This window comes from Amborella trichopoda, chromosome 11 (assembly GCF_054954075.1).
Source record: "Amborella trichopoda isolate Santa Cruz 75 chromosome 11, AtrichopodaSantaCruz75HAP2 v2.0, whole genome shotgun sequence".
Taxonomy (NCBI): Eukaryota; Viridiplantae; Streptophyta; class Magnoliopsida; order Amborellales; family Amborellaceae; genus Amborella; species Amborella trichopoda.
The window spans coordinates 35,733,111-35,747,769 of record NC_142346.1 but is presented as its reverse complement, the minus strand read 5'-3'; positions in this window follow the sequence as shown (position 1 = coordinate 35,747,769).

The following is a 14,659-nucleotide window of genomic DNA, read 5'->3' as shown; positions in this document are numbered from 1 at the left end:
AAACCTCGATCTCAACTGCAAAAAATTGGACCGTTGTGGTTCACTCTTGAGACGTTATTATTTTTAAGTACATACACAATGTGGATTTTATTTTTTCATTTTTTTAAGTTTAGTCTAATTGAGTTTTACTTAAAGGAGTAAATGGAGAGTGTGCTCCCAAGGGAGCATAAAAGGTTATTGTTTTTATAAATGAGGGAATTTCAATTTAGCTGCAAACTAACGTTATTTTTTGGGCACTCAATTGTTCATGTGCCATAACTCCTCTATTCACCCATGGAGAGAAACCTAATTAGGAGAGTAATAAAGAGGATTGTAATGGACGGATGGATGCCTTACCCCAATGTTCAAGGTGGTTTGATGGTGGACAGATTAAGATGGGAGTAAACCATGCACCAACATCCAGTGTTTATATATTTCTATTGCCAAAATTATTTATATTTAGGGGTTGGGTGTGGTTTGTATAGAGCTGAGGCTATAAACAATCAAAGTAAAGCCCACCTTGGAATAGAGTTGAGAAATGTGGTTTCAATGGAAATCTTTGTGATAGCTTTAAAATTTATTTTTATTTTTAATTATAAAATTCAAAACTTCAAAATAGCGTACAGCATATCTATAAAAACTTGAAAATCTTGAAAATTGACAGTCTAAAAATACGTTACAAGATGCATTATTTTCAAAATTTGAAATCCATTTTTTTCTCATGTCCGTTCATTTTGATGTTAAGATGATCAAGAGGATATTTGAAGACCAAAACAACCTCTTCTAGTGAAATTTTGAGGTGGGCTTTAATTTGATTGTTTAGAGCCTAAGCTCTATATAAACTTTTTCCTCTTGTGAATGCTCTTCATGATAACGGTCTAACACCGGGTGAATGTTCATCATTTTAGGTCAATGTTCATCATCATATGTGCATGTGCATGTGCATCATGGACTTTGATTGTAAGTAGGCAGGACATTAACTCTGCCTTGGTGGATGTCCATCATTTGGAATATATGTCAATCTCATCACATGGACATTAAATTCCATCTTGTACGATGTATTGTTCATATCTCATCGGTTGGGATTGGGGCCGATAATGAACCGGGCTGGCCCGCGGGATTCCGGGAAGGGCATGTTGCCTGGATGCTAAAGGGCTTAGGCCGGGCCATCATAATCATGAATACTTAACGGACCGGACCGAGCTCGAAAAATACAAGAAATTTTGCTCAGTTGGCCTGCATGCCTGGTAAGCCCAAAAAACATATAGGACCACTCGGCCCATTTAGCATGCCTATTCATTTGTCTATTTTATTATTTTGGGAAAATAAACCATAGCCTAACCCTCAAAATGTCACTCCCATATAAACCCCTAGGGTTGTACAAAACCCTGGGACATGCTTTATTTTTTAGAATTGGCACATATATCCCCCACTTTCAACTTTTTTTCTATTAAATTACGAACTTTAACATTTATTTTTATTTAATTACAAAATAGTCCACATCAAAACCCAATTTTTTCTCCACGCTAATAAGTGTTTGTAAAATCGAATCGGTATGGTTAACTGGACATGGGCCTGGAAGCAGTTTAACTAGCCTAACCGATAAACCGACCGATTCAACCGCTTTAATCGGGCAAATACCGGGCAGTCAAAAAAGTGTTGAAAATAATAAAAAAAGTACAAACAAAATCTATTAAAATATGAAAAGCATATAAAAAATGATTAAAACAAAACACATTCAAATGAAGTTGAAAATTAATTAAAAAAATAGATTTTAATCCATTTTATATTTCTTAAAGCTATTTTTAAATTTTTCTAAAAAAGATAAGAAAATATAAAAGTGAGTATTAATGGCCAAAATAATTTTTAATCTTTACCAAAAAATATTTAAAAATGTCTTACAAATCAAATTCTTTATTTTTTAAAATTTATATATATATATTTTTTTATTTTTTTTTTTAAAAATACCGGTTGATAACTAAAATCGCCCAAAACCAATGACCGGTTCCAATTTAACCGAGCGATTAACGGTTTGATCGACCCGTTTTGCAAACACTGCCTGTAACATATCTTTTTCTCTTTCTTGAGGATTGATCAAGAGCTTCTTCATCTCCTGTACTCAGTCGTGTGAGCCCCCTTTTCACTCTCTCATGCTGGATATTAACCCCAAAGATACCCAAAAATCCGCTTCACAGCATTTCTTGTACTCCACTAGAGAGAATGAGAAATTGTGATGCAACTTCAGCCGAAGCTACCCAAATCCACCGCGTTGCAACTCTTCCATTTTGATAGAAAATCACCTCGAACGTCGCTTTATTGTATTTTGACAGAAATTCACCCTAAAACCACTTCATTACCTCCAAGATCCAAAAAACCAATAACGTAAGTTTTTTTTTAGAGAGAGAAACCCAAAAAACACTACCAGCTACAATCCACAAGGAAAACTAGTTTTTTTGCTGTGAATCTCTAAATCTGCAAAACAATTTTCACGATTTTTAGCGAGAGAAACCCAAAAAACACTACCAGCTACAATCCACACGGAAAACTAGTTTTTTTGCTGTGAATCTCTAAATCTGCAAAACAATTTCCACGATTTTTTTTTATTCTTCGAATAAACTGGTTTTCCAATTTAAAACAACAATATGCAATTCTTCATGTCAATGTTTTATGGTTTTCGATTTCGTATCTTAAGTTTTCTGGTTCTACCGTTTTGATGGTTCTCCAAATTGAGTTGGCGCTTTTTCGATGGCTTTTTGCAGGTTTTTTTAGTAGTTATTTTCTTAGAGATTTATGAGCCGAAATAACTAGTTTTTCTTGGTAGAAATAACATAACTTTTTGGTTATGAAAAAGATTAGGCCCAACAATTTAGGAGTGATTTAGGTGAAGAGGAGGGATGAGAGGAAGTAGAGATGGTTTGAGTGAGAGATTCACAGTGAAAAAAGAGAGAATGAATAGAGATCATGGTGAAGAGACTGGGGCTCACAGTGAATGGTAATCATGGAGAGTAAGAACGAATGGTGAAGAGATACAGAGAGAGGGAGAACCTCACGGAAGGGAGAGGACTGGTTTTTTTTTTATTGGACCATATTGTAATTATAGAACAGAAAATGTCTAATGTTGTAATTTAGTAAAAAAAATCCCAATTATTGGCCTGTATTTTAAAAAATAAAGAGTGTCCTAGGGTTTTTCACAGCCATGAAGATCTCTACGGGAGTAAAGTTTTGCCGGAGGGGGTATAGGTCATTTTATTTTATTTTTATTTTTTTATTTTATTTTATTTTTTATTTTATTCAAGTCTTCAACTTCTTTTTTTTTTTTTTTTTTGTAGTAAGCAAAAAATAAAATAAAAATACATACATGCTAAAATATTTGTTTGAACACTTAAAACCCACTCTATCTTAAAACCCAATCTCTTTTTTACTCTTTCAAGACCCATTCTGTTTCTCTCGAATTCCAATGTCTCTTTATCTCTCTAAAAACCTCTTTTTCTCTTAAAATCCCATCTTTCTCTCTAAAATCCATAATCTCTCTCTAAACTTATTCTCTTTCTCTAGAAACCCATATCTCCTTCTCTCTCTAAAGACCCAATCTCTCTTTCTAAAAACTCAATATTTCTCTAAAGACCCAATCTCTCTCTAAAAACTCAATATCTCTTTTTGTTTCTAAAAACCCAATATCTCTTTTTATTTCTGAAAACTCATTCTCTCTCTTGGAACCCAATCTTTCTCCCTCTAAAAACCCATTCTCTCTTTAAGAACCCAATCTCTCTTCTTCTAGAAACCCATTCTCACTCGCTTTCTATCTAGAAATCAAATCTCTCTCTAAAAACAAAACCCAATCTCTTTCTTTAGGAACCCAACATTTTTTTCTCTTCTTAAAAACCCAATCTCTCTTTTCTAATATAAAAAAACCCATTCTCTATCCAGAAACCTCTATCCAGAAAACTCAATCTCTCTATTTCTAGAAACCCAACCTCTCTTTCTCTTGGTAAAAACCATTTTTTCTCTCTAGAAATCCAATCTTTTTGTAAAACCCACTTTTTTTTTTTGTAAAACCCACTCAGTCTCTCTAGAAACCCAATATCTTTTTCTCTATACATACCCAATCTTTTGCTCTCTAGAAACCCAATATTTATTTCTCTCTAAAACACAATCTCTCTTTGTATCTCTAAAAACTCATTATCTCTCTAACAATCCAATCTCTTTTTCTCTACAATCCATTTTCTCTGAAGAAACCCAATATCTTCTTCTCTCCCTAGAAACCCAATATCTCTTTCTCTCTACCCATTTTCTCTTTAGAAACCCAATATATCTTTCTCTCTAAAAAAACTCAATCTTTTTTTCTGTCTAGAAACCCAATCTCGCTCTCTCTCTTTAGAAAACCAATCTCACTTTACCAATCTTTATTTCTCTCTCCAAAAATCCAAGAAAATTTCTAAACAATATTTTAGCGTATGTTTTTTTTTTGGAAGAAAAACTTGAAGATTAAGATAAAAAATAACAAATAAAAAAAAAGAAAAAGAAAAAGGGGAACAAAAAAAAAGCAAGGTTGTTAATGGGCCCTGCTGGGTCAGTCTCAAGCCTAGCCCAACAAATTCCTTGTCGAGCTTCGGGCCAAGCACGGCCTGGACAAAGGATTCAATGTTGGGCCAGGACGGGCTTTTTGGGCACATTGTTGGCCCGACCCCTTACTGGGGCCAGATCCAAGCATTTCCTAGCCTTACAGGGCTCCAGCCCGTTGGCAACCCTAATTGGGATACTTTCCTTTGTTGTTTAAAAGAGAGTGGTGGATTGAACTCATCACTCATATGTCATAGTCAAATTGCTTAGAAGGCAGATCCTTGAAGCATCACCTATATTTGCACCTAGCCTTATGTTTATCTCCATGTGCATTGAGATCTTCACCATAAAAAACATGCGGGAGGTCTCTGGTGCATTCTATTGAAACAAGAAGAGACCTTAAAAGACTCGATCAATTTTGAGTCCCGAATAATGTTTGAGCTCCTTAAGATCCTTCATTGGAAATTATACATGTAGGCTCTACCTTGTTTGGTTGATTTCCTTGAAGTAGTCCTTTGTGACAACTAGGTCAACGACAAATACAGAGTATGATGGATAATTGGTTGTTTTGAGCTTTATGAATAAGTAGTTCATGGACAAATAAGAGTATGATGGATAATCGGCTTGAATTGATGGTTGTCGGTATCCATTCTAAAACAAAAACAATCTGATTTATGTCATTCCAAGCTCTCGGTGCCTACGTCAATTTGGAGAGGGCTTTCCACAACTTTCAGCTTTCTTTGATTGATCCTTGCTTTTGAAACCTTTCGACTGTTCCATATGGATCTCTCGATCGATCTCTCCATTCAGAAAGGTGCTCTTCACACCCATCTATTATAGTCTTTAAGAATTACTTGCTGCCAATGCAAACAACACACATACTATTATGATCTTGGCCACGGGATTAAAAGTCTCATCATAATCAAGTCCATACTATTGTGAGAATACTTGAGTAATTAGTTTGACTTTATACCTTTTGATTGATCCAATGACATGGGTTTTCACTTTATAAGCCCATCGATATGATAGGTTTCACATCCTTCGCCTTAGGAACTAGGCCCCAAGTAAGGTTCTTTTTCAACATCGAGGTCTCCTCTTTCATGGCCTTTTGTCATTCAACACTTTGATGCACCTCTTCATACGAGGTTGGCTCTTGTACATCAACCTCCTCAACCACAATGCTCTTCATATTTGGGTTCCGTTTTCCTATCTTGTTTGACCACTTCAGTTGTTTTGGTTCTTTACCAACCTCTTTTAACTAGCTTGGTCGAGCTTCTTTAGATGTCATTTGCTAATTGATACCATCTCCCCATGAGTGAAGTCAATGGACTATGTTGAGGCTGAAACTCTTTACTAGATATGAATGTCTTGCTCGGTTGATCAACATTTTCATCCTAAGTCTCCTCAATCTTTTAGTTTTTGTTCAATATCCACCTCCAAGCTTTGGAACGTGGTAAGCTCTTGAGGACCATATGCTTCTTCTAATATTATGTCTCATGATTTTTAACATCCATTGCTGGTAGATCGAAACACTTTCATTCCTTTTGTTTTGTGTCATATCCAACAAATATGATGTGTAGTTTTTCAAGAACAAGTACATAACATTCACCATCAAAAACCTCAATATGACTAACAAAAGGTTTGATTTTCAAAGCTTCTGGTATGATGAGATGAACCCCAACTTTGGTTGAGGAAGCGATATGATGAGATGAACCCCATCTTTGGTTGAGGAAGCGATATGATGAGATGAACCCCAACTTTGGTTGAGGAAGCCAACTGGTTATATGTTATGTTGTTTTCATACTCTCGGCACAGAACTCCCTTTACATGTCGTATGCATGAATCAAACTTTTGCAGATTTGGACAAGATGTCGATTTTTCCACTTAGCCATTATACTCTAATGCAAACTGTAGGGACATGCCAAATGGCATATGATGCCAAACATCTTTAGATAGGTTAAAATTTTGGCCCATATGTATTCTCCACTATTATCAGTGCGTAAGCACCAATTTTTCTAGTTGATTTGGGCCTCAACATTCCTCTCTGTTTGAACATCTGGAAGTCCATTGATCATTTAGCAGGTGTTTCCATATGTATATTGAGAAATTGTTGATGAATATGAGTGTGTATCTCATGCCACTATCTATTGTGGCTTTACCCTGCTGCATATGTCCAAGTGAATGATCTCCATATGTTTCTTAGCCTGTTACTTAGTTTTTGCGTATGGTTGTCAAGGTGCCTTATAGAACTGGCAACCTACACAAAGTGTCCCTCTAGACTTTCAATTAGGGAAGTCCCTTCATCATTGATCGATCCATCATCAATTTTAGTTTTTTTTTTTTGAGTAAGGTTAACTATTATATAAATAATGTCAAAATGTACAGATCAAAGGGGTTCCTTGAGAGGAAACCCAATACAACCCCGAGGAGTTCAGAAAAGATTAAAAGAACGGTTCTAGTCCCTAGGGTGCGGCTCTTAGGAACAACAAAACTACGATAACCCCAGGATGTTAAAATAGGCTCCCTCCTTGGTTAGGAAGTCTGCATCTGAGTTGATTTCTTGAAAGACATGGCGATAGATGATTGAGATACCTCACGCCAAGTGAGCTATCTCGTCGAAGATACCATCTAACCGCCATGGGAAGGGAGAAAGACCAGCTACCCATGATATAACATTCTTAGAATCTCCTTCAACCACCAAGGTAGAGCTCCAATTGTTGTTAAAACTTTGCAAACCTTTAAGCAGGGCACTTGCTTTAGCCAGGGTAGAGTCTGCGATACCGATAGGGTGGGAGAAGGCAAGCAAAATATGTCCCTCATTGGTCCTAAAGAGGCCACCAACGCCTGAAGGGCCAGGGTTCCCGATGAAGCAGTCATCGAAGTTTAGTTTGATGGAACTAGGTTCCAGTGGCTTCCATCGAGATGGTCGTGAAGCTCTAGGACGCGACACAAAAAGAAGGTTTGACCAATTCCTACGAAAGTCGGTAGAAGGGTAGTCATAAAACAATTTGTGGTTCGAGGCCCAAAAGGCCACTAAGTTCGTGACTTTATCAGCCAATGCCGCTATTGAGGATCTCTGACCTCTGAAAATTCTGTGATTCCTTTCAATTCATAACACCCACAAGGTGGCAGAAACGAAGGCTTTCTAAAGCTCTCTTCTTGCCTTAGGCCACAGTGAAGAGAGGTAGGCTTGGAACAACTGAGGGACAGAGCTTGGGGTGACTCACGAGTACTAAAAGAGACATAAAACAACTGTCTATAAGCTTCTAGCAACCCACAATGGAGGAACAAGTGAGTATTTGTTTCCTTTTCCTCCAAGCACAATGCACATCCATTGGGGCACTGCATTCCTCTCCTTTGGAGGAGGTCTACCATCAACATCCTCTTGTGAATCGCTATCCAACAAAAGACTTGGATCTTAGGGGGTGCAAAGGTGTTCATGGCTTTAGATAAAACAATGGGACATGGGCCAGCAACTACAGGGTTGGGCAAAAGGGTGGAGTAGTAAGAAGACATCGAGAAAGTCCTCGAGGGGAGAAGGTTCTCAATTGATCATGGCCTCACTTGAAACTGGGAGGAACACTTATTAGAGGATTGCTACCAGGGCCCTGAAGTCATCAAACTCATGGTCATTGAGGGGCCTTTTGAAATTTGGCAACCAAGATCGAAGAGAGCTTGTGAGACAAAAATTTTGAGCCACAATCGAATGGGTAATCACTAGCTAATCGATAGAGATTAGGAAACTGTTCTCGCAAATGTCTGCCGCCCACCCATTTATCATCCCAAAATAAAATCCTTGATCTTTCCCTTGGGCAAAAATGTATAAAACCAGAAAAATGTTCACAGCACCTTAAGACTGATCTCCAAAACCCTGATATGGCTCCATTTGTCCTACAATTGGGAGTCCAGTAGTCGACCCCATAGCAATATTTATGCTTGCTCACCTCTCTCCAATGGTGATTTGGGTGTGTATCATACCTCCACCACCACTGCCTAAGAGGGCACTGTTATGGGCCTTGAGATTGTAAATCCCCAGCCCTCCTTGGGCTTTAGGCATACATAGTTTGGGCCACGCGATGAGATGATACTTGTTATCATGTTCTCCAGACCAGAAAAAATTCCTCTTCATCCTCTCCAGTCTAGCGGCTACAGGGGCCGGGATACGAAATAAAGACATCCGAAATATGGGAGTATTAACCAGAGTAGCGTTAATGAGGATAAGTCTTCTTGCTTTGAACAATAATCTTCCTTTTCAACCCACAAATCTTCGATCAAATTTACCAACTATATGGCTCCAATGTGAAACTTGTGGCATCCCCAAGCAAAGGGGAAAGCCAAGAGAAGAGAGAAGTATCTTCACCAAACAACCCCACCTTCAATCCAAGAGTTGGACCAAAGATGAGCCAGTGCAAACCCCCATCATCTTGGACTTGATGAGACTTGCCTTAAACCCTATTGCCATCTCAAAGCATTTAAGATAAATTCGTAAGGTATCCACCTGTTAAATGGACACGTTGCACAAAAGTAGGATGTCGTCTACGTATTGAAGGTTGGAGATATGCAGGCCAAGGTTACTAGAATTAAAACCCCTTAATAGGCTAGCTTGATATAGCCTTGAAAAAGAGATGCTGAAGACCTCAGCCACAATTGCAAATAGGAAAGGCGAGAGAGGATCTCCTTGACGAAGTGCTCTGGTAGTCGAGAAAAATCCTTTGGGGGAAGGTTGAATAACACTAAGATGATAGGGCTATAAATGCAACCTCTAATCCGCCCTCTCCACTTTGGCTCAAAGCCCATCCTTCTCATGGTCTCATCAAGTATTGCACAATCGACATGTTCATACGCCTTTTCCCAATCTAGTTTTATCACTAGTCCCAGGGTTTTAGAGATGGATAAGAGTGAATGCATTCGTGTGTAATTACAGCCCTATCCAGGATTTGTCTACCCTTAACAAAGGCCCCTTGGGTGGGGGAGATGACTTAGTTTAGTATAACCCTCAATCTCGAAGCTAGGACTTTGGACACAGTTTGCATGAGCCATGGACCAAGCTTATAGGTCTAAAATCTGTAAGCTCTTCCGCCCGTTCAATCTTAGGGACTAGGGCGATGAAGGTAACATTCATAGCCTTGTTGATGACACCTCTAAACTGAAATTCAGATAATAACTCCAACATGTCTGGCCAGATAGTATCACATAATGTTTTAAAGAAGGCAATAGTGTAGCCGTCGAGGCCAGGAGTTCGGTCGAGACTCAGGTCATTGAGTGCTAACAGGATTTCAGTCTTCGAAAAAGGACATTCCAGCCATGCCACTTTTTCACGGGGAAGGGAAAGGAAGGCAATGTCGTGCATTATGGGTCTCGGTCCAGGGCACGAGATAAATAGATTGGAAAAGAAGCGCACTACTGCCTGCTTCATAAGATGGGTGATGGCATTCTCGCGTCTTCAAGAATTGGCTATCTTGTGAAAATAGCCAGCATTTAAATCACCTAATTTAAGCCATTTTACTCGAGCTCTCTGTGCCCAATATACCTCCTCTTTTTGGATGGTGGCTGGGAAGTCTAATTTGGCTTTTGCAACCTGCTCGTGCTCAGCTGGAACTAAAGGTCTGGATTCATCCTCTATGTCCCACGATGGAATAGTTTGGAACAAAGGTCCCTTCATGGCTCGGAAGTTCCACGAGTGTTGGGCCTTCCAAGTTTTCAAATTGGATTTTAGCAATTGCAACTTTCGTTGCACCTTGAACCCCGACCAGCCTTGAACATTGAAAGAGCTCCTTGATGCTGCCACAAAATGTAAGAAGTTGGGTTCCTTGATCGACCAGGATTCGAATCTAAACGATCTCGGGCCACTCTGGATAGCTTGGGTATCAAGCAAAATGGGGTGATGCTCAGAGGTAGTTTTGGGTAAAATAGTCAAGTGGGTACTCGAGAAGGGTTGGTCCTACTCAAGTGCGGTAATGAACCAATCTAGCTTTGAGAGAGAGGAGTTGAGGGAGTGGTTTGACCAAGTAAACTGGGCTTTTTCTAGGGGTATATCAATGAGATGAGTGAGAGAGATGAAATCTAAAAACTACACCATGTCAGGGGAGATAGAGTGACTGGAGTTACAATTATGGGACTATCGCATGACATTGAAATCCCTCCCAAACACCAAGGACCCAAGGATGAAGATGAGATGACTTGCAATTCTGCTCAAAACGAGGGCTTAAGATTCTCAGCATTAGGGCCATAAAATGTTGTGCACTTCTAGTTAAATCTGCCTGATAGCCTAGACAGTCAAACTATGATTGAAAAAATTCCAACCGAACTATCGAGAAGGTCATGAAGGGTCGGTTCCCAAAGGATCCAGATGTCACCCAAGGCCCCTATTGGGTCTAGGGCAATCCACCTACAAGGCCTGAATCCCCAGATGCTTTTGATATCAGGGACGGTGGGAGAGAGATGCTTGGTTTCACTAACAGCCAGGAGTGAGGGGGAGTTTTGAGCGGAAAGATCTTGGATCGTGTTCTTTTTGTAGGGGTAGCCAAGGCCACATATGTTTCACATCAGGACCTTCATTGGGAAAGAGGTGCAGAGAGGGACCTTTTTAACTAACAGAGGGAGTGAGACCTGATAAACGAGGTTGGATGGGTCGAAAAGGGAGGGGGAGGGGGAGGGGGAGGGGGTGGAAAAGGAGGACCATTACACCACATGCCCGAACCAATCATGCCAAAGATCGGTCACCTCACTTCAGTGGATAAGCCATTTCGGTTGACATCACTCACAACCTTTCATAATCGGCCGATCAGAAGACTTGAAGCCTTAAATTCTTTAACATCATCTAGGTTAAACATAACAAAGTTGTTTGGTATTGTCAATTGTGATACTTAAAACAAATTCTTCTTCATCCTTAGAAAGTGCTACATATCATGTAGTTGGGTCTCATCTGCATGGAACTGAGGGACACATATTGCTTTAATAATATGAGTTATTGATAACCTTGCATACTATTCTTAGTTAACTTCAGGACTTAGCCTCATCGCTTGTCATGTGGTTTGAACATCTTGAATGGACAATCCAATCTCAATTGTAATCAATCCAGAGTTGGAGACTGCAGTGATGGGTAGTGCCTTTAGAGTTGGTCGTGATAACCTTGATTGCTATCTTGTGGTTCAACAAGGTGATCGAATTCTGTAGTATCATATGATCATCGGTCATCAAGTAAAAGGTCAACTATATTTTCCTTCGAACGCCTTTGTTTGGTTGATTCTTTGGCCGATGTTATGCCACTTATAGAACATTCAAGATCGGTTGACCAGCTCTAAACTAGTCAATTTGGTTTCCTCAATTATAACTAGGATGCCTAATCATTCCATTCTTCCTTGCTTTCGTCTAGTGACTTGTTGTAGTCACCAAATTTTGCTTTAGTGGTCTTCTTCCTCCTTGATCTATAGTCACGAGAAAAGAGGCTCTTAACCCTTCATCAAGAACTCCTAAGCTGCCAATGAGCATTGACGTTGCTTGGCTCCCCCTTGTTGGCAGCCCTCCTTCCACTGACTGGGCATTGTTGTTTTTGTTTCTCTTGGCCTCATGACCAATTCCCGTTCCAAGTGACAATCCTTCTTTCACGTTATTCACTAATACATTGTCCATCTATCAAGCCAAAGTCTCCAACTTTGCCCACATGCTCTGTAATTCCAAGCGGGACTGTGAGTTGGTCAACCCTTGATGAACATTAGGAACCCATTGTACTTGGTTTTCACTCTTATAATGATGATGTTTCTCATACTTGGCTCATGATCCTTGATCCTAGATCAAGTTGAGAGATCTCATGGCAATGTTTCCACAATCAAGAATACTGCCGATCATTGTTGATTCATGGATGACTGATTTGAATTCATTCTCCAGAAACGAGTTTTGCATCATTGGTTATGGTAGACAGTGGCGTTAGAACATCTCAAGCCGATTTTGGGGTGTTGGCCTCCTGTATATGTTCCAACCGTTCCTTTTGTATTATTGTTTTCTGCAAGAACATTCCCAACCTTAATGCACCACCCACAGTGCCTCTATGCTCTCTCTTAGGGATGAGACAAGTTGTGCCTACCAATGCCCTCCTAGGGCTTATGGAATTTTAACAACGACTCTATGGATGAATCCCAAAGGTCAGGGTTATGTGATTATTTAGTTTCTCAAGCCCTCAAAACTGTCTTTGCTTGATCTACATCGTGGTTGGTGTCGTCGTTTGTCAGTCTCCACCACCAAAAAGCTCGGTCCCTGGCTGATTAGCTATATAGTGTTGCACTTCTCATGACGAATGGTCGTTGGTTGAAGCCAATCCAATCCCAATTTTTGGGTTTCTTACAACCATATGCCAAAAGAAAACTCTTCGTTCATCTGTAACATTACATTGCATTATATTACATCACATTTCATTGAGAAAAATAATAATGGGCTGTCTATATGCTTATGATCTGTTTTCACGTTTGGATAAGAATATGCGGTGTAGCCCTTCTTTGTTCTATAGGGATCCATCTGACTCTTTATGCTTCTTTTTTATCACCTAAAAAACTAAGCCAGTTTTTGAAATTGACATTGGAATAGGGGACATTGGAAAAGGGGGCATTGAAAAAGGGGGAGGGGGAAAGGAGAGAGAGAGAGAGAGAGAGAGAGAGAGAGAGAGATGGCTGTCGGCTTTAAAATCTCTACCAAGCCCATTCATGGCATGGTTCGCACACTAATAATACTTTTTCTCGCTACCTAAGTGATGGTGTTGCAGGCATGCTAACTCCTCTGAACTATTAACTTCGTTCCTTGTAACCGTTATTGTGCTTTAATGCTATTTGCAGTTGGGAAGTTGGGAAAGGAATTTGCATGAGTAAGGATAATAGTACAAGTTAAAAAACCAATGATATGGTATATCATGCTAAATGCTGGGCAGCATTTGTAACATTATTGGAAAGCTATTTGCAATGATTTACATGAATTTTAATCTCATAAATTCCTATTGTGCTTGCTGAATTTTCATTTTAGGTTCATTGGATTCCTTAAATAGGTTTGCATGAGTTTAACGCATGTTAGGTTTGATTTCTTAAACTATAAAGGAATTGGAATCTTGAAATGGGTTGTTAATTAAAATTTCTCACATTGTGATTGATTTTAGATTTAAAGTAACAGCTATAATATTCCTTGTTAAAGGTTTGCATTCTGATTCTATATGTTCGCTGAATTTCCTGGTTTAGCTCGAGATTTATTTGCATGCCTAAGCAGGTATACTTGAGTCTAGAAAACCAAGGGCCAACATTTTCCCAATATAAATCAATTTGCAGTAAATATGAGATATACAAAGCGTACACGTTTGAAATCTTTACTCAAGAACCTGGCTAAATGAATGAGGGTAGTGATGATTTACCTATCTCCACATGAACATATCTATCCTTTTTTCATCAATATACTCACTACAATAGAAAATATGGACACAACTTCATAGTTGACAAGCATCACTATTCTACATTCCAAAGATGCAACTAAAAATGTAACTAAGAATTACACTAAACCATGCAACCAAAAATGTAACTAGGAATTACACTAAACATAATTCACTTAAAGCATATTTAGGACATAAGCTGCACAAGGAACAATAGTTTGTTTAGGATTTTAAAAAAACAAGAGCACATTTCTGGTATGCATACAAACCTTTCCGATTTGCAAAATAGTGGGCATCCATCAGACATTGTCTTGTAAAACTCTACTCTTGGATCCATTGCACCGTAAGGCTCACTAAAATGGCCTTTGCCATGGTACATTGATCTCGCTTGCTGGTAAGGCTTGTCACAGTGTCAGCAAGAGTATGCAAATCCTCAAAAAGTGATGAATTGAGCCATGTCTATTCTTGAAAAAGAATCGAGAGAAAGAAGGTCCTGCCATTCCATAACATCAGGTAGAATATGCGTGATGTGGTTGAGGGACATCTGATGTACCATGTTCTCTTTACCATATTCAAATTAATGAAGAGAAGTTTGGCATTCTTCTTTAATTTTTTTATTTATTTATTAATACAAGGGCCTATTTACCCAAGAACGAAAATAAAATGCTCCTCCAGAATTGAAATTCTTCGTTATAAATAAAAATAGGACTCCTTTCA